A 20,960-nucleotide genomic window follows, 5' to 3' on the forward strand; every position below is an offset into this window, starting at 1 on the left:
ATATATATATATCTGCTAGGAAAACAAACAGATTCATCTTGGAAAGTGTTAAACCGGGCTCTGCTCCTTGGACACAAGGATTCTGGGGCTTCGTCTGACATATTTAGGAGATGTAAGGAGGGACAGGTCCTTGGAGAGGGACATCATGCTTGGTAGGGTGGAGGGACAGTGCAGGAGGGGAAGGCCCTCTATGAAGTGGATTGATTCAGTGACTAGGGTAGTCAGGATGGGTGTATCAGAGACAGTACAGTTGGCACAGAACAGAGCAGAGTTTAGGGCTGTTGTACATAGGGTCGCTATGAGTCGCAAGCGACTTGACAGCACATAACAACAACAACATATATTTATCACTCACTCATTGCTGTTGAATCAGAATTTACTCAGAACTGATCCATATAAAGATTGTTCATATTTATATGTGTGCATCTCTCTCTCTCTCTCTCTCTCTCTCTCTTTCTCTCTCTCTCTCGTAGCCTAGGGGTAAAGAATTGTACTATCAACCAGGCAGTTTGAATCCACCAACTGCTCCAACGGTCAATCTCCTCCCATGTGGTTTACATACGCTTAAAATCCACTGGAGGATGAGAGCTATGAGTCAACTCCAGATTGATAACCCATAATATCAACTGTATATATGTGTATACAACTGTTATGAAATTTTAAAATACTGGACAATCTACCAGCTTATACAATTCTTTCTAGAACTGTCAAAATTTTAATTCATTCATTGCCCACAGAACTAATCACACAAAAAGTTACTGACCCCGGATGCTATTAAAAAAGGATAGAATATTTTATATCTGAGTTTTTCATTAAGTTTTTCAATAATCGCCTCCTAAAGGAGAGAAGCTTTGGTGGCTTGGTGGTAAGGAATCGTGGGGCCAATCCAAAGACACATGGTTCAAATCTGCCAGCTATTCCACTGGAAAAAATGAACACTCTCTTCCTCTATGATTTCCTGCCCCTGAAAACCTACTGGAGGAACAGCTTTGGGTCAGTTCCAATTTGATGGTACATAACAAAGATAATAAAGAGTATTTGGTATAATTGTTAATGCAAATAACTCTGAATATAATAGAATTATAATGTTTCCATTTGAGTAGAGGCTCCCCTTGCCTGCTCCCCTTTTGGAGCCTCTCCATCATTAGGGACACAGGGTTAGAGGAGAGGTTGTTAACTAGAAGGTAAGTGATTCTAAAGTAGAGAAAGCTGATACTTTAATAATTAACACCTAGAAAACTCTGTGGGCATTTCAACTCTGTAACTAAAAGTTTAAATGTACTTGATGGCACCTACCAACATCATCAATTCATGATTTGTTGTTATAATGAAATGAAATATTTTCTGGTCCAGAATCATGCTATAATTCAGACAAATATTTGTGACTGTTACTAGACACCCTTGCATTGATTTTGATTCACATTCTTCTTCCAATTGAGGGCTGTTCCTGACATCACCAAAGTCAGCTATGAGCTGATTAGGCCTCAAGGGCAAAGAGTATGCGTCTTCAGGTTTTTTTATACTTAAGAAAACTTTTACAAACACACATAGAAGTTAGAAATTGATTGAGGGGAGAGAGGAGAGGTGAGCAAATTTCTACAGGTAGCCTCAGAATTTCGAGATCAGTTCTGTATTAACTTATAGTAACCATTACCATAGCCATCAGTTCGAGGTAGCCAAAGGTGGTGGTTATTTTTTTTACTGTTTGAGATATACCATCAAGTCTACTATAACTCTTAATGACCCTAGGAATAAGAGATCTGAACCTTGCCCTATCTTGTCCCATCCTCACAATCTCCTACATGCTCAAACCAACTGCTACAGTTACTGTGTCAGTCTATCTCATTGAAGGTCTTCCTCTCTTTGGGCAATGTGGTGTGTTTTCTCAAAGACTGGCCCCTCCCTGCCCGGAACATGTGAGGTGACACTGCACCATTTTTGTTTCTAAACAATTTGGCTGCCCTTCCTCTAAGATGGACTTATTTCTTCTTTTGACAATCCTTGGGATATTCACTATACTTCTCCAGCAACACAATTTGAAGACATCCCTGTTTCTGTCATCTTTATATTCACTGTCTAACTTTCAAATTCTCCCTGGTCATTGTCCAGCTCTGGTGACTGGGGCAATCGGGATGAGTGTGTCAGAGACAATGAGATGGGCACAGGACAGAACAGAGTTTAGAGCTGTTGTACATAGGATCGCTATGAGTTGCAAGCGACTCGATGGTGCATAACAACTTTCAAATGAACTGTGTTGTTGTCTGCCATTGAGTCAGAACTGACCCACAGCTGACCCCCCAGCAAGTTTTCAGAGACAGTAAGTTGCATGGAAGAAGATTGCCCACCCATCTCTCATGGAGTAGCTCATGGATTCGAACTGTGTGCCTTTGAAATTGCAGCATGATTTCTTATTTCTAGACCATCAGAGCTCCCAATTCAGATGCATGTTGTTGTTGTGTAACATCAAGTTAGAATTGACCCATACTTGACCCTTTAGCTTGTGTTCAGAGGCAGTTAATCACTTGGGAGGACACTGCCTATCTTTTTCCCACTGAACAGCTGGTAGATTTGAACCGTGTGATTTCCAGTTTGTAGAGCATCTTCTTACTACTAGGCTACCAGAGCTCCCTATTCAGATGCATAGAAAGCAATTTATAATGCCATGGTTTGGATCAGGCACTCCTTAGTCTTAAACTGATATTGTTTCTCTTTATCACTTTGGAGATCTCCTTGACAGCAGATTTTCCCAATGAACCATATGATTTCTTGACTGCTACTAACATGGGTGCTAATTGTGGATCCAAGTAAAATCAAAGAATCAGTAACTTCAATTTCCCACCTCCCCCGCAACTGTCATGATGTTGTCAACTGTTCCAGCAGCAATAAGTTTTGTTTTCTTCATGTTAAGATGTAATCCATATTAAAGGCTGTAATTTTTTTCTTCCCCCCTTTTCTGTAACAGTTTAATTATTTGTTCTTTTTTAATATTTTTAAAATTTTATTCTGATTTAGTTACAAAGTTTGAGTACAATTGTTTTTCACAAAAGATCCTTCTCATTTCCTTCATCCTAACCACTAATCGAATTGTGAAACCCTATGATTAACACTCTATCCCCGCACCCATTCTCACCCCTCTATTTCCATCCTCCCACCCACATCTTGGATCCTCATAGTCTTTCTACAATAATGGCTTTATACAATACTTGTTCTTGGTGGACTGAGTTAGTTCACTCAGCATAATGTTCTCCAGTCCCTCCCAAGTTAGGTAGTTTGTGGTTGTTGTTATGTGCCATTGAGTCACTTATGACTAATAGTGACCCTATTGCTCCTGTGTGCTGCATAGTATCCCATTGTAGTACCACAACTTCTCAATCCATTCACTTGCAATTGGACATCTGGGCTGTTTCCATGTTCTTGTGACAGTGAATAAAGCTGCTATGAACACTGGTGTACAAGTTTCCATTTGAGCCTCAGTTTTTATTTTCTTGGGGTATATTCCAAGCAATGGAATACTAGGGTCATATGGAATTTCTATGTTCAGCTTTTTGAGAAAGTGCCAAACTGTGAAGGTTGTAATTTTTTTAAAATCTTCTACAGTAAGTGTTTTAAGTTTACTTCACTTTCTATGGCAAGATTTTACCATCTGCATAATGTAGATTGTGGATGAATTTTCCTCCAATCCTAATGCCACATTCTTCTTCATATGGCCCAGGTTTTCACATTATTTGCTCATCATATAGTTTGAATAGATATGAAGAAAGGATACAACTCTCTGTGATACATGTCTTTCCTGATTTTAAACTATGCAGTGTTCCTTGTTCTGTTCTGACAACAGGGAGTAGTATTACCTGAAACATTGAAAGATACATAGGACAACAGATGACTCCTTGACCAAGGGAGATTCCAGTACTTCTGTATTAATTAAAGTTGGATTTTGAACTTTTCTAAATTGCCTTTTCTAATTTTCTCCTCTTGCACAGTATCCTGGATCCACACTGATGCCTCCTCAAAAGGTGGTCTAAGCCCAAAGGTTGGAATATACTCCAAGATGATATATTCCCCACAGTCTACTCTCCTCATGCACACTAGTGACCATATCCACACCTAAAACCAAAGTCCTTTCACTGATGGGAAAGAATTTAATAAGATAAACTAACTGGTTCTTGGAGAGGGACATCATGTTTGGGAGAGTTGAAGGAAAGCGAAGGAGGGGAAGACCCTCGATGAGATGGATCGATTCTGTGAGTGGAGTGATGGTAATGAGTGTGTCAGAGATGACGAGGTTGGCACAGGATAGAATGGTGTTTAGGACTCTTGTACAAAGGGTCGCTATGAGTCACAAGCAACTCGATGGCACATAACAACAGCAACTAATTTATTCTTCATGTTTAAACATGTATGTTCTTTGAAACCTCATTCAGATTCAAGTTATCAGGAGAATCAAAATATGAATTAAAATGAACTGTAGCCAGGCTTGTAAGCTGAACATAATTAATGAAAATGGGCCCTATGACAATGTGGCATCAAGACTGGAGAAAAACTCATGAGCAACCTGAGTTCTGCAGATGACTCAATCTTGCTTGCTGAAAGTGAGGAAAATTTGAAACACTTGCTAGAGAAGATCAAGGACTTACAGCCTTTCAGTATGGACTATATGTCAACATCAGAAATAAATCGGAAAAAAATGGTCCTCACCACTGGGCCAATAGGCAATATTATGATAGATAGGGAAAGGATTCAAACTGTCAAAGATTTCATCCTACTTAGATCAAGAATCAACATCCTTGGTATCAGCAATCAGGAGATCAGGAGATGTATTGCATTGGGCAAGTCCACTGTCTAGAACATCTCCAAAATATTGAACAGCCACAATGTCAGTTTGAAGACTAAGGTGTGCCTGATTCATGGTCTTTTAAAAAACCTTACTATAGAGATGAAAGCCAGATAGTGACTAAGAATGACAGTAGAATTGATGTCTTTGAGTTTTGGTGCTGGAGAAGAGTCCTGAACATACCAAAAAACCAAATAGCTGCCTTGGAGAGGGTAAAACCAAGTTTCTCCTTGGAGTCTAGGGTTTGAAGCTCTATTTCATGTACTTTGGGCACATGGCCAGGAGGGTCTGTTCCTTGAAGGAGGACATCGTGTTTGGAAGGGTGGAGGGACAGTGAAGGAGAGGAAGACTCCAGATGAGATGGATTGATATAGTAACTGGGGTAATAGGGGCAGGTGTGTCAGAGTCAGTGAGACTGACTCAGGTCAGGGCAGGCTTTGAGCTGTTGTACATAGGGTCGCTATGAGTCAGGCAACTCGACAGCACATACCAACAAGAAGTAACAGAGGCCTTGAAAAACAAACAGTTCATGCCCAGAGAGTGGTTGATCATTCCATCTTTCTTACAAGTACTTCACTTCTTCCAAAGATCTAGAGTCTCAAAACGATGAGATATCTCATTCCGGCAACAATAGTTCAACAGGGTAGCAAACAATGAATGCTGACGAGGTTGTGAAGAGATTGGAACTCTTATTCATTATTAATGGGAATGTAGAAGGGTACAACTACTATGGAAGGCAGTCTGGCACTCTCTCAAAAATTTAGAAATACCATGTAACCTAGAAATTCCACTACTGGGAATATAACCTAAAGAAACCAGAGCCACGACTCAAACAGATGTATGCACACCCATGTTTATTGTTGTGATAGTCATAATAGTAAAGACATGGAAGCAACCCAAGTGCACATCAACAAACAAATGAATAAAAAAACGGTGACACATTCACACAATGGAATACTAGTCAGCGCTGAAACATAATGAACTTGTCAAAATGAGTGACCCTATGCTGAGTGAATGTCTTAGTCACAAAAGACAATGCATAGAATCGCTGTTATAAAATAGGACAGACATGAGGGGGTGGGGAGAGGATAGGAAAGCAGTGGATAATTAAGGAACAGTTCACTGAAACAGATGAGGGAAAGAACTGTCTGAAAATATATGATTAGGCATAATGTGTTTGAGAACAATCTGGAACAAGGGAATATTACAAAGTGGACTGGGGGATGGGAAGGAAGGGAGTGGGAGGAACATGTTCAACAATGTCTGAAAACACAACCTTTCTGTAAACATTCATTAACATCACAATAAAAAATAACCCTGGAAAATCAAAACCCAAAGATCCATTTACCCATTCTGGTAGTGACCGATTTCATTCACCTTTCGGTTTCACCTAGGTAGGCAAGCAGGCAGCGGATCGGTTTCAGAGATCTGTTGCCCTTATTTACGGGCCATGACACATGCCTTTTAGGATGCTGCACACAACCTTTGTGGCCACCTCCTGGTGGGGGAAGGTGACAGTCACACTGATCTCCACCTGTGGTGACCTTGCACCTCCCTCCCCCTTCCCAGCACTGAAGCTGGGTGGCCTGAGCCCAGCCCTCCCCTCTGCCCTCTCTGGTCACGTGGAGGTACTGCAGGACCACAGCCTCTGACTTCAGGGTCCAGGCGGTCAAAGGTCACTGGAGCAGTTGATAGGTGGGCGGTTAGAGCGGCTCGTGAATCCCCCAGGCTGCACTGGCCCAGCAGGTGCCGCATGGACTTCACCTTCCCCTGAAGCCCTCAACTGTCCGGGGCCTCAGGAAGGACGGGACGACGGTCCTGGTAAGGAGACCCTGGAGCGGACACTCAGGGACAACCACTCTTCCTGCTCTGTGAAGCTCGGCGGGGCGGGCACAGAGGGTGGGTTGTGCCCTGTTGGACCGCCAGGCTGACCTCTGAGGTTGAGCAAGTACAAGTATTTGAGCTGAATAGACACACAGGTTGTCTTTTTCCAGTTTCTGTGGACATGCTTCTGAATTACGGCTTTAAAAATGTGTTCAGCAGTTCATTTCTGAGTACCTGTCCTGTGTTAAGGGAGCCCTGCTGGTCTGGTGGTAAGGAGCTGTGCAAAAGCATGCGGTTCAAATCCACCAACTGCTCCCTAAGAGGAGGATGGGCACCTCCTCTTTTGCGATGTGCTGCCTCTGAAAACCCCCTGGAGGGTCAGCTATAGCACGCGCATACACACACACACACACACCCATCCTGTATTAGGGAACTGGTGGCCTCATGATAAGGAATTGCGCTGCTAACCCAAAGGCATTTGGTTCAAATCCACCAGGTGCTCCGCCCTCTCGTGTTGTGTGAGTTACAGCTAGGCTTAAGGCAAGAGAGATCCTTGCCCTTAAGGCACTTAGATTGTCGGTGTAGAGTTTTCTTCTTAACTGATTTCATTGCCATGGAGTAGGAACCCAGGCTTTTATTAATTGCTCTTGATCAGGCCAAAAAAGTTTTTATTTGTTGCTGAGAGAATGAGGAGTTTTTGTTTGTTTTTGAAACAAATGAATAATGAGCTCTTTGAAAAACTTTGCCTCTAAGTGGAGGTAAAACTATGTTTGTCTGCAGATGGTATGACAGAATGCTTAGAAAATTCTAACATTCCGGTAAGAGCTGACAAATTCAGCAAAGTAACAGGGTACAAGATCAACATACTCTAGGGACAAAGAGAATATAGAAATGGAGCTAAGAAAAGCAATACCAATTACAATAGCTTAAAATACAATTGCAAGATGAAATATGTGGTATAGTGGCAAGAAAGTGTGCTGAAATCCCACAGGCATGTAGTTCAAGAACTCCAGCTCCTCTGCACGAGAAAGATGGGCAGTCTCCTTCTGTGTGATTAACTGCCTCTGAAAAGCCACTGGAGGGTCAGTTATGAACAGTTCCGACTCCATGGTACACAACAAACAACAACAGAAAACCAAAGACCTACACACAGAAAATTACAAAACATGTTACAAGAAACAAAAAGAGACCCAGAGAAATGAAAGAATAAACCCTGCTCATGGATAGAAAGACTCAATATCACGAAAATGACAATTTTACCAAAAACATCTACAATTTCGATGCTATTCCAATACTATACCAACTCCATTCTTCAACAAGCTAGGAAAAGCAATTTCCAGTTTTATCTGGAATGGAAAGAGACCCCGAACAAGCAAAACACTACTGAAAAAGAGAAACAAGGTAGGCAGCTTCATACTCCCTGATCTCAAAATCCTACTACACAGCTATAGTGGTCAAGACACCATGATTCTACAACAGTGACAGACACACATTCAATGGAATAGAGTTGAGAATCCAGAAACCAACTCATCTACCTATGGTCAAGTGATTTTGACAAGGAGACCGATAGAAGCATGTAAGTGGGGAAAGGACAGTCTCTTTAACAAGCGGTGTTGGCATAATTGGAAACCATCTGCAGAAAAGTTAAGCAAGGTGAAACACAGATACACCATACTAAAAAACCAACTCAAGGTGCATCAAGGACCTAGAAATAAACCAAAAAAAGAAAGGAAGAACTCTAGAAGCTCTAATCTACAATATTAACAGACTTTCAAACATGATGAAAAACCTACAACAAGGGGCAAATAAAATAGATGAATGGGCTCTTCTAAGAATGAAATCCTTATGTACATCAAAAAACTTCTCCTGTAGGATAAGAAGGAAAGCCACTGGAGGAAAAATATTTGTCAATGACATATCTGATAAAAGGCATATCTAGAAATTCATAGAATACTCCAGCACTTCAATAAGAAAAAGGTAAATAACCCAATCACAAAATGGGCATAGGATATGAATAGGCGCTTCACCAAAGAAGACATTCAGATGGCAAGCACACACATAAAGAAATGTTTGGAATCCCTAGCTATCAGAAAGATGCAAATCAAAACACTTATGAGACATGATTTCACTCCAGCAACAAAAACACAATTCAACGGGGCAGCAAACAATAAATGCTGGTGAGATTGTGGGGATATTGACACTGTTGATGGGAATGTAAAATGATACAGCCACTGTGGAAGGTGGTCTGGTGCTTTCTCAAAAAGTTAGAAATGCAAATACCAATTGACCCAGCAATGTCACTACTGGGAATAATATACCTTAAAGAAACCAAAGCATACCCATGTTTATTAAGGCATTATTCACAATAGTAGAGGTAGATGCAACCTAAGTGCCCATCAACAAACAAATGGATAGAAAAACTATGGTAAATTCACACAATGGAATATTATACAGCATTGGAAAACAAATAGTAAAACATTACACAATAGGAGAGAGCCTTGAGGACATTATGTTAAGTGAAATATGTCAGTTACAAAAGGACAAATACTGTATAACAATGCTATAATAAAATAAGACAGACATTTGGAGAGTGTTGGGGGGATGGAGAAAGAGTGAGAGAAAGAACTGTTTGAAATGAATATATTATTATACATTATATGTATGAGGACAATCTGGAGTGCATTGCGGGTGAGATAGGGCGTGGGGATGAAAAAAGGTGCAACACTGAATTTTAAAACAACAGAATAATGACTATGGGCAAAATATTGAATGATTCAGGATGCATTAAAAAAAAATGAAAGGAGTATACAGAGTCACTATACCAAAAAGAATTGGCTGACACATAAGAATTTCATGAAACAACATATGACCAAAAGGCATTACTGCTAAAAGAGGAGGTTCAAGCTCCTCTGAAGGAACTGGCAAAAGACAAAGTCCCTGGAACTGATGGAATACCAGTTGACATATTTCAACAAACAGATGCTGCCTTGGATGTGCTCATCAAGTTGTGCCAAGAAATCTAGAAGACAGACATTTGGTCAACTGACTAGAAGAGATCTATATTTATTCCTATTACAAAAAAGGATGATCTCACAGAGTATGGAAATTACCAAACAATATCACTAATATCACATGCAAGCAAAATTTTGCTGAAAAGTATCCAGAAATTACTTGAACAGCATACCAACAGAGAACTTCAAGAAGTACAGGCTGGGTTTAGAAGAGGCTGTGACATCTAGGGCCATCATTGTTAATGTCAGATGGATCTTGACTGAAAGTAAAGAAGACTAGAAGAATGTCTATCTTTGTTTCATTGAATGCACAACAGAATTTGACTGTGTAGATAACAACAAATTTTGGCTAACCTTGAGGAGAATGGGAATCCCAGAACACTTGATTGTGTGTGCTCCTGTGAAACCTATACTTGGACCATGAAGCAGTCTTCAGAACAGAGCAAGGAAACACTGCATGGTTCAAAATCAAGAAGAGAGTGCATTTAGGATGCATTCTGTCTCCATAACTTTTCAATCTATATGCAGAACAGATTTTGGAGGTCTTTAAGAGGAGGAATATGGCATTAGAATTGGAGGAAGACTAATCAACAACTTGTGTTATGCAGATGAAACAACTTTGTTCACTGACACTGAGAAGGATATGAGGCATTTGCTGCAGACAGTCAAGGACCACAGTCTTTAATATGGATTCACGCTCAACATCAATAAAGATTCTCACCACTGGGCCAACCCTGGTAGATGGAGAAGAGATTGAGATTGTCAACAATTTCAGCTTGCTTGGTTTAATAATATTTGAAATATTATTGGAAAAAATATTGTAACAAGCAGCCAGAAAACTAAAAAAAAAAATTGATTGGGTTAGAAAGTCTGCTGTCAGGGACCTCTCCAGAGTGCTGAAGCTCAAAGTTGCCAGTATAGTGGACTAGGCTGCCCCTGATTCAGGCCATGGTCTTCACAATTAATTCATATGCATCAGAGAGCTGGACAATGCATAAGAATGACAGAAGAATTGATGCCTTTGAATTGTGGTGCTGAAGAAGAGTACTGAACATATCATGGGCTGGCAAGAGAACAAACAAGTCTTTTCTGGAGAGGGTGAAACCAACTTGCTCTCTAGAGGCAAGGATTTTTAAACTCTGATTCACATACTTTGTTAAGTAGCCAGAAGGGACCAGTCCTTTGAGAAGGAAATCATGTTTGGAAGGGTGAAGGAGCAATGCAGGAGAGAAAGACCCTGGATGAAATGGATTGACATGGTAACTAGAGTAGTAGGGGCAAATATGTCGGAGACAGTGGAATTGGGTCGGGATAGGACAGAGTTCAGAACTATTATGCATAGGGCTGCTATGAATCGCAGGCAATTCAATAGCCACAACATATGACTCAGCTATTCCCCTGCTAGGAATGTACCCTGAGGAAAACAGAACTGAGACACAAATAGAGATTTGTACACTGATGTTCATAGCATTATTCACAATAACAAGAACATGGAAACAGCCAAATGTCCATCAACAAACAAATGGATTGAGAAATTATGGTACATTCACCAATGGTGCACTAAGGAGTAATGATTTTGTGAAACATACCATGGCAAAGTAAAAAGAGCGTTATGATAAGTGAACTAATGCAGTCTCATAAAAATAAATGCTGCATAAGACCCTTACTGTAAAAATAGAAAAATAAAAAGTAAGATGTGGGGAAAAGTCCAAAAGGGGAAGACGGGGTGGCAGAGTGTGAAGAAATTGGGTGAAATCACTGGGATGACAGTGTTTGGAGGGTGGAGGAAGTGAGTGAAAGAATTAAGAAAGACTCCAGGGGGACCAGAAATGATGGGGTGATCATAGGCCAGATCAATGCCGATTTATTTTATGAAACAGTGTATTAAGAACGATCGTATGAAAAACAATGTGAATTAAAGAATGTGTGATACACAAGGTACATGAATGAAACAGTGCATTCATTTTGTATGCATATCAATATAAAACAAAGTCACACAAACTTTGAAAATAAAAACACAAAAACCCCAAAACTTTGCCATTGTTGATTTTCATACTTTTGGATTTGACTTGGAGTAGAACTGTGTTTTGTAGGGTTCTTAGTGGTTGATTATTCAGAAGTCTTTGAAAGACCCTCTGGGTGAACTCAAATGACCAACATTTTGATTAGCAGGCAAGTTTGTTAGAAGTCAAGGACTAGCTAGTCTGTGTACCTCCTGGGAACTATATATACACAACACTAATATGATATCATAGCTTATTGTGATCCATACAGTCAAAAACCTTTGTATAGTCAATGAAGCACAGATAGACATTCTTCTGGTATTCTTTGCTTTCTGCCAAGATCCGTCTAACATTAGCTATAATATCCCTAGTACCATGATGTCTTCTAAATCCAGCCTGCACATCTGGCAGTTCTCTGTTGACATATTGTTCCAAAAGTTTTTGCATAATTTTCAGCAGAATCTTGCTTACATGTGATATTAATGATATTGTTCAATAATTTCCACACTCTATTGCATCACCTTTCTTTGGAATGGGAACAAATATCGATCTCTTCCAGTCAGTCAGCCAGCTAGCTGTCCCCCAGATTTCTTGGCACAACTTAGTGAGCACATCCAGGGCAGTGTCTGTTTGTGAAATATATCAATTGGTATGCCATCAACTCCTGGAGCCTTGTTTTTTGCCAATTCCTTCAGAGCAATTTGAACTTCTTCCTTCATCAGCACAGGCTCTTGCTCATACGTTATTTCATGAAATTCCTTTGCATCAGCCAATTCCTTCTGATGCAGTGACTCTGTGTACTCCTTCCAATTTCCCTTGATACCTCCTGGATCATTTAAAATTTTACCCGAAGTATCCTTAAGTATTGCGATCCGTGGCTTGAATTTGTTTTTCAGCTCCTTCAGCTTAAGAAACACTGAGCGAGTTCAGCCCTTTTGATTTTCTGACTCCAGCTCTCTGCACATTTCATTATATTATCTTGCTTTGTCTTCCCGGCTGCCTTTGGAAATTTTCTGTTCAGCTCTTTGATTTCTTGGTTTCTTCCTTTAGCTTTGGCTTCTTGGTGCTCTAATGCAATACCCAGAGTTTCATCTGACATCCATCTTGGTCTTTTCTTCTTCAGCCTTCGAAATGATCTTTTGCATTCTTCATGGATGATTTTCTTGATATCTTCCTAGAGCTCATTTGGTCTATGCTCGTTGGTGCTCAAGGCCTCAAACCTGTTCCTGAGATGGTCTGGAAATTCGAGTGGGACAGAGTTAAGGTCAAATTTTGGTTTCCGTGGACTTGATTAATTTTCTTCAACTTCAGCTTAACCTTGCATATTAGTAGTTGGTTATCTGTCCTACAATCAGCACCTGGCCTGGTTTTCACTGCTGATATTGAGCTTCTCCACCGAGTCTTTCCACAAATGTAATCTCTGAGAAAAATGGTAATCCCAGAACATTTGATTGTGCTCATGTGAAACCTATACTTGGACCAAAAGGCAGTCGTCAGAACAGAGCAAGGAGACACTACATGGTTTAAAATCAAGAAGGGGGTCCGTCAAGGATGTGTTCTGTCCCCATACCTTTTCAAACTGTATGCAGAACAGATCATCTGAGACGCTGGGCTGCACGAGGAGAAATGTGGCATCAGGATTGGTGGAAGAGTCATCAACAACCTGCATTATGCAGATGACACAACCCTGCTTGCTGAAACTGAGGAGGACCTGAAGCGCTTTCTGCAGAAGGTCAGAGACTGTAGCCTTCAATACGGATTGAAGCTCAACATCAAGAAAACAAAGATTCTCACCACTGGGACAATTGGCAGCTTCAGTATGGATGGTTAAGAGATTAAGATAGTTAACAGTTTTAGTTTACTTGGCTCCACAGTCAACACTCTTGGTAACAGCATCTAGGAAATCAGGAGACTAATTGCTTTGGGAAAGTCAGCTCAAGAGTACTGAAGAGCAATGATGTCAGGCTGGAGACTAAGATGTGCCTGATCCGGGCTATAGTCTTTGCAATTATGTGCTATGCATTGGAGAGTTGGACAGGGAATAGGGATGATAGAAAGAGAATTGATGCCTTTGAGCTGTGGTGCTGGAGAAGAGTGTTGAATATACCATGTACTGCTAGGAGAACAAACAGGTTTACCCTGGAGAAGGTGAAGTCGGAATGCTCCTTGGAGTCAAGGATTCTGAAGCTCCGTCTGACATACTTTGTGCATGTTGCAAGGAGGGACTGGTCCTTAGAGAGGGACATCATGTTTGGGAGAGTGGAGGAGAGGCGAAGGAGAGGAAGACCTTCAATGAGATGGATCGATTCTGTGACTGGAGTGGTGGGAATGAGTGTGTTTGAGACGGTGAGGTTGGCACAGGATAGAACAGTGTTTAGGGCTCTTTGTACATAGGGTCGCTATGAGTCACAAATGACTCGATGGCACATAACTACAATGTGATATGAAATTGCATGTACAATTACATGTATGGAAATTCCCCTCAAATTCTCCTACACTGATTATCCATAGCATCTGTACAGAATAGTAGATGCTGTTCTTTAATTTTTTTTTTCAGAACAGTAGATGCTTTTGAAAGTAGATATATTTTTTTTAGTTTTGCTAAATATTTGAAATGTTAGATAATACGACTAAGTAAGTGAAAAGTTGTTACTGTGTACACTTGAGTCACAACTGACCCATATTGGACCCTCAATTGAGCCACTAGCACTCCCTAAGTGAGAAGGCATAACTCATAGTGATCCGTGAACAAAAGACCTGAAGCCTTTGAATAACTATTGTTGTTTCTCAAAGTTCATAGTTTCCAGAGGCATGCTGTTTAGAAAGTGGATGTCACTCCTGCTTCCAGACTGTATTAGAATATATTATAATACACACACACACACACACACACACATGCACACACAAATATGCAAGTATCCCTGGTGATGCAGTGTGATATATATTTCATTGCTAACCAGAAAGTTAGAGGTTCAAGTCTGCCAGCTGCTGTGGGGGAAAGATGGACAGTCTCCTTCTGTAAAGATTGGTTTAAAGCCTCAGAAACTTGTTAAACTACCTTTGGATTTTGTAGGGTTTATTTGTCAAACCAATGAGTAACTTTCTGGTGTTACTGTTCATGTTTGAAACTTGAGTGACATGGGTGAGTTTAGTTCGGGGCTGGAAGAGTGACCACAGACTCTAATATCAGGATTCCACTAGTTCCTATCAGACCAATAAACCTGGTTGGCTTTTATGGTTTTGAGTTTTGTTCCATTCATTCATTCATTTTGCCCATTTCCCCCAAGAACTTCTATTGTTATCCCTTTCAGAGCGCTCATAATCTCAGGATTATGACCCTTGAGGCTTTTCTGGTTCATTAGTCCTTGGGACTGTTTCTATACATCTTTCCCTTTCTTCCCCCTTTGCCTGGACAAAACAAATGGAGAGAACAATAGCTGCACTTTGGATGGTTACTCACAAGCTTTTAATATCTCGGTTGATAGCAATGCAGAACGTTGTCTCTGTGGGCTGTGGTGTGTCAATTCCCTAAAAGTTCACAGAATCTTTGTCCTGGAAACTCATCCTCTCAGGGTGTTTGGTTACAATTAAGATGTTTACCTAACTATGTCCCCTCTTTACAATATATATGGATATATTTATAGCATATACTAATATGAATGTAGAATTACAGTTTGGCAAACACGTATATCATGAAACAGGGAAATATGAGTCCTCCCACCTTCTTCTTCTTCAGTGTTGAAACTCAGGTTGGAAAAAGCCATAGCTGTCCCTCCAGTGGGTTTCTGAGGATGTAAATAGTGTGGGAAGAGTTGGCCCATCTTTCTCCTCTAGAGCTGTTGGTGGGTTCAAGCCCACAGAGAGGCTTGGCCTCTGCTTTTGGAGCATCACTCCCTGCAGACTGCACCTCACGGCTCTCTGGGCTGGCTTTCCTTTCCATATAAAATTCATGATGAGTTTTTCCCATTTCTTAAGAAAAAATTTTGGTGGATCTGGACCAAAAAAAACCAGCATTACACTGTGGATTGTTGTTTACAGTAGCAGTGACATTTTCACAATGGTTTATTCTTCTGTTTTGATTTTGTTTTATCATTTCTTTGTACAGATCTTTTGTATCTCTGGTTAGTTTGAAGTAGTTTATAATCGGGGGTGGGGAGTGGGGGGCATTAAAAATAGAATTGTTTTCCTGATTTCCTTCTTAGAGTTCTCTTTATTACTATAGAGAAACTGACTCAGTTTTATATGTTGATCTGGTACTCTGCCTCTTTGCTGAATCTTTCCATTCTTGATGGTGATTGTTGGGTACCACTGAGTCTCTTTCAACTTATAACAGCGTTATACAATAGAATGAAACCATGTGGTCCTCAGAGTTTCTGATGCACTTAACACTGTAGTTGCAGTCCCTGTGTCAATCCACTTAATTGACAACCTTCCTCTCCTTTGTTGACATTCTACTTAAGCATTCTATCTATGCCCTTTTCCAAGGACTGGACTCACCTGATAACATGCCCTAAATGTGTAAGATGAAAATATCATCTTATAACTAAGTTTCTCTTTGGAAGAAAGGACTTTGAAGCTCCACCTCCTATGCTTTGGGCATGTGGCCAGGAAAGAGCAGTCCTTGGAGAAAGACATCATGCTCAGAAAGGTGGAGTTACAGCACAGGAGAGGAAGACCCCAGATTAGGTTTACTGACACAGCAACCGGGGCAATGAGAATAGGTGTGTCAGAGTCAGTGAGACTGGCTCAGGAAAGGGCAAACTTCAGAGATATAGTACATAAGAGCACTATGAGTTGCAGGTGACTTGATGGCACATAACAACAAAAACAGCATATGTGTTTGGGTCAGACACACATTAATCTTTAAAATTATATACTTGCTCTTTAGGCCTTTAGAGGGATCTTTGGCAGCAGGTTTGCCCGATTCAATACATTATTTGATGTCTTGACAGCTGTTTTCATCTGTGTTGATTGTGGATCCAAGCCTTGACTATTTCAATCTTTTCTCTATTTACCATGATGTTGTTTATTTGCCTCAGCGTGAGAAGTTTTTATTTCTTTATTTAGATATAGTCTATACTGATGACTATAGTTTTTACTCTTCTTCAATAAATACAAAAAATCCTCTACTTTTAGTAAGCAAAATTGTGTCATTTACATATCGCAGATTGCTGATGAGTCTTCCTATAATCATGATATCATATTCTTCTTCATATAGAAAGTCCAGTGTCTTGAATTATTTACTTAGTATGCAGATTGAATAGCTATGGTGAAAGGACACAGCCTTGACCCACACTTTTCTTGATTTTAAACAATATAGTGACTGTTTAATTTTAATAACTGCTTATTTAGAAGTTATTTACTGCTTGCTTACTAGTCTATTTACAGATTCTGCATAAGCACAATTAAGTGTTTTGGTATTTTCATTTTTGCAATGCTATGACATCATACTTGGGAGGGTGGAGGGACAGCGCAGGAGGGGAAGGCCCTCTAGGAGGTGGATTGATTCAGTGACTGGGATAATCGGGATGGGAGTGTCAGAGACAGTGCGATTGGCACAGGACAGAGCAGAGTTTAGGGGTGTTGTACATAGGGTCACTATGAGTCGCAAGCGACTCGACGGCACATAACAACAACAACAACAATCTATAATTCATTATGATCTATGTAGATGAATGCCTTTGCATAGTCAATAAAACACAAATAGACATTCTTCTGGAAGTCTCTGCTTTCAGCCAAGATCTATCTGACATCAGCAATGATATCCCTCATTTCACAACTTCTACCAAATCCAGCTTAAATTTATGGGAGGTACATGTCAATGTACTGCTCCAGCCATTTAAAAAAGTCTCTAATAAGATTTAACTTGTATGTGATATTAATGATACTGTTAGATAATCTGCACATTCTGCTGGAATACCTTTTTTTGGAATGGACATCTATGTGTCGGTTCTGAGTTGATGGTACACACAGCAACATTATCTATCTATCATGTATTTATTATCTACCTATCTAATTTGTAAGAAGAAAATAAATTGTCTTAAAGAAAGAGTTGAACAAAACAGAGATTGCCCAGAGTACAGCCTAGTGAAGGGTATGGAAGTTCTATAACACTAATGTGTTAGTGTGGTAGGGATATTAAGCTGAGTGAGAAGATAGGAAATACATATACAATTTTGAATACCAATGGTCATAGCTCTCAAATTATCTTTCATATTGAAAATAATGTCATGTATTTTTTATATCCAATTGCTTTATAGTTTTTTTCAGAAAAATTTACAGGGACGAATGACCAAGTTAGGACAACTATGAATCAAGATTTGGAAAAAGAAGGAAAAGCCTCAACAACAAGGTAAATAAGATTAAATGATAATAAGGTATTTTTAAAGTAAATATTCAATAATCTGTAGTTGTTTAGGAAAAAACTGATAGGTAGTTAGTTCTAAGCCATTCCAATGGTGAAGAGTTTAAATGTTATGGAAAGATTGTTTGAAAGTTCTGTAATACAGAAAACTAAGGTTGCTGACAAGATGGGTGCACTAACACTGGCTATTGATTACTTTACCTTAAACCAACCTTAAATACACCCCAAAATAACAAGAGATGAGTTGATGGGTTTGAGAAACTGAGAAAGAACTGAGTAGCACCAAGAAGGCAGAAAGTGGCTGGTTCCAGCTGTGGAGTACAGACAGGAAATGGCAGTTTAGAAAAGATGGAAAGCAAGTTGAGGAAATGGATGGACTTCCCCGCCACACCCCCCACTTTTCTACCTTCTTTAGGGTATAAGCTATCAGTGTTGCCAGCCAGAATAAGAATGTTTTTGTTGTTAGGTGCCAGCAAGTCTACTATGCCTCATAGCTACCCAATAGGTGAGAAGTCTGAACCTTGTCCTTCCTTGAATCATTCTCATGATCTCTGTCATGCTCTGGCACATTGTGGTAGTTACAGTGTCAATCCATTTTGATGAAAGCCTTCCTCTCTTTTGCTAACCCTCTAAGAATAACAGAAAAAGAATTGAAGCCTTTTAGCTGTAGTGTTGGAGAAGAGCACTGAACATCCTATGGATGTCCAAGAGAATGAACAGATATGTGTTCGAAAGGATGCAGCTGCAGTGCTCTTTGGAGGCAAGAACAATGAGGCTTCACTTCACATACTTTGGACGGATTGCTAGGAAGTGCTATTCCTTGGAGAACAACATGATTCTGGAAAGGGTGGAGAGTTGACAAAGGAGAGAAAGAACCTCATCCAGATAGATTGACATGGTGACTGCTGCAATGAGCTTGTGGATGGCGTAGGATGGAACAGGGTTCAGATCTTTTGTTCATAAGTTTGCTATAAGCAGTGCTTGACTCGACGGCACCTAACAACAATAACAACAACTACTTTCCCAGCTTGATATCTCTCTACAAGAACAAGTTCCTCCTGAAAATAAGACAAAGTAAGTGAGATGAAGTTTCAGCATCTTTTCCTCTAAGGAGGACCCTGATGCTTCCTTCCAAGAGACACTTGTTTGCTCTTTTGGCAGTCCAGGAGAGATTCAGCACTCTTCTCCATCTATACTTCCTCTGTGATCCTAATTCATTGTCCAACTTTCATATACATAGGAAGCAATTGAAGAGATGACGGCTTGGATCAGGCACTCCTTCCTTAGTCTTTAAACTGATATTGTTGCTCTCTAGCACTTTAGAGAGGTCCTAAACAGTAGGTTTACCCAATTCAGTACATCTTTTGATTTCTTGAATACTGTTACCATCAGAGCAGGTTGTGGATTCAAGTAAAATGAAATAATTGAAAACTTCAATTTTTTTTCTGTCTATCATGATGTTGTCTACTGGTCCAAGGGCAATAATATTTGTTTTCTTGATGTTGAAATGTAATCCATATTGAAGGCTGTCATCTTTGATCTTTTACAGTAAGTGCCTCAAGTCTTCTTTACCTTCTGCCGGCAAAGTTGTGCCATCTGCGTAACACAGGTTGTTGATGAATCTCCCTCGAATTGTAATGCCACATTCCTCTTCATATGTTGTTGTTGTTAAGTGCCATTGAGTCTCAGGCAACTCATAGCGACCCTGTGAAGGAGATCCCTCAATGTTTGGGTGTCTTTCATCCTCTCTCCATGTTCCTAGGGTTTCCGGAGGCCAACTGTTATGGAAGTGGATGCCATTCCTGCTTCCAAGCTTATTTTAATCAGGGAGCTCCACCTCACTCTGTCCACATTGGGTAACCAATCATTAACAAATCTGACATATAAGTGTCACAGTGTTCAGCTTCACAGCAACCACAAGTTACTGATGTATGTCAACTTGTACACCAGGACTTATACGACCTAGAGGAATGTCGGAACAAAAACAATGAAAGACTGGTCCTCAGGCCACAGGCCCTCAGGCCCTTCAGTATCTTACCATCTCGGCATGCCCAAAAATGCTGGAAAACTCGAGGGCCCCAGACCCCCAGTTCATCTGGCAAGTCTGCTCTATCAACCCCCACATGGGGCAAAAAGAACACCACAAGTGTCCGGAGCCCTCATACCTGCAGCTCCTCAAGAAGCCAGAGGCTGCATTCAGCTGACTCTAGTCTACCAAGACCCTAGGTGTGGTGTGACCTTTCAGTGTCTTACCATCCCAACATGCCCAAATGCTTTCTCTTCATACAGTCTTGGCTTAATGTATCATTTCCCCCCCCAGCAAATAGACTGAATATGTATAAAGAAAGGATACAACCCTATTACACAGCTTTGCTGGTTTTAAAGCATTCAGTGTTCTCTTGTTCTATTCAGACAACTGTTTGGCCTAGGTACAGACTTCTCATAAGCACATTTAAACATTCTGGGATTCCCATTCTTCTCAATGTTAGCCATAATTTGTTACAATCCACACAGTTAAATGTCTTTGTATGTTGTTGATAAGTGCCATGTAGTAACCCTATGTACAGAAGCTCTAACCCCTTCCCTGTCCTGAGCCAGTCTCACTAATTTCTGACACACCAACCCCAGTGCCCTAGTAACTGTATCAATCCATCCCATCTGGGGTCTTCCTCTCTTGCACTGTCCAATAATGATGTCTTTCTCTAAGGACTGGTCTCTTCTGGCCACAAGCCCAAAGTATGTGAGACAGATCTTCAAAATCCTAGCCTACAAGGAGAGACTTGGTTTTGCCCTCTTCAAGACAGACCTATTTGTTTTCTTGGCGGTCCATGGTATGTTCAAGACTCTTTTCCAGCACCACAATTAAAAAGCATCCTTCTTCTGTCATCCTTAGCATTGTCCAACTCTCTGACACATAGCAAGTAATA

The sequence above is a fragment of the Elephantulus edwardii genome, unplaced genomic scaffold (genome assembly GCF_000299155.1).
Source record: "Elephantulus edwardii isolate Elephantulus edwardi_28Jun2011 unplaced genomic scaffold, EleEdw1.0 scaffold00218, whole genome shotgun sequence".
Taxonomy (NCBI): Eukaryota; Metazoa; Chordata; class Mammalia; order Macroscelidea; family Macroscelididae; genus Elephantulus; species Elephantulus edwardii.